We start from the raw sequence: 573 nt of genomic DNA, 5'->3' as shown, positions 1-573 counted from the left end.
AGTTCACTGTTTATCCTACACCACCACCAGTGCATAGAGAGAGAGAGTAAGGGAGAAGGTGAATTTATCTCAAAGAAATGACTCAGGAAGTTTTAGAGGCTGGAAAACCCCAAGTCTGTGGATCAGATATCAGACTGGAAGCTTCTTCTGACTCTCATAGCTGTAGGGGAGAACCCAAGATTGACAGATAAGATGGCAGGCTGCTGTCTGCAGAGGCTGATGAACCCAAGATCATCAGGTAAGGCAACAGGCTGCTGGCTCACAAGGCTGCAGAAGCTAACAATCCCAAGATTAGCAAGCAATATGACAGACTTCTGGTTCAAGTCCAAAGAACCAGACGTCAGACGATGATGAACCAGATGCAGGATCCAGATCGAGAAATAAGGCCTCCATTACCTAGCTCAGAAAAACATCTTTCCTTCATCAGCAGAGATCTGGACCTACTCTTAAGATACAGACTGAATAAGATGACTCTCACAAAGAGATTGGAAGGCAAATTCAGAAAAAGTGTAAATAAAGAAAACTAGTCGAGTCTAGAGAGTGAGACAAGAAATACATATCAATACAGAAAAA

At 42.9% G+C, this 573-nt stretch overlaps 1 protein-coding gene across 1 annotated transcript in view; it reads left to right on the top strand.

Annotated features, from left to right (window-relative positions):
* The window catches only part of STAB2 (stabilin 2), a 241210-nt gene that overhangs the window by 158980 nt on the left and 81657 nt on the right, over positions 1-573 (top strand).

This window comes from Chrysochloris asiatica, unplaced genomic scaffold (assembly GCF_000296735.1).
Source record: "Chrysochloris asiatica unplaced genomic scaffold, ChrAsi1.0 scaffold00160, whole genome shotgun sequence".
Lineage (NCBI taxonomy): Eukaryota > Metazoa > Chordata > Mammalia > Afrosoricida > Chrysochloridae > Chrysochloris > Chrysochloris asiatica.
The sequence above is the reverse complement of the archived record's forward strand: the minus strand, read 5'-3'. Positions and strand labels throughout refer to the sequence as shown.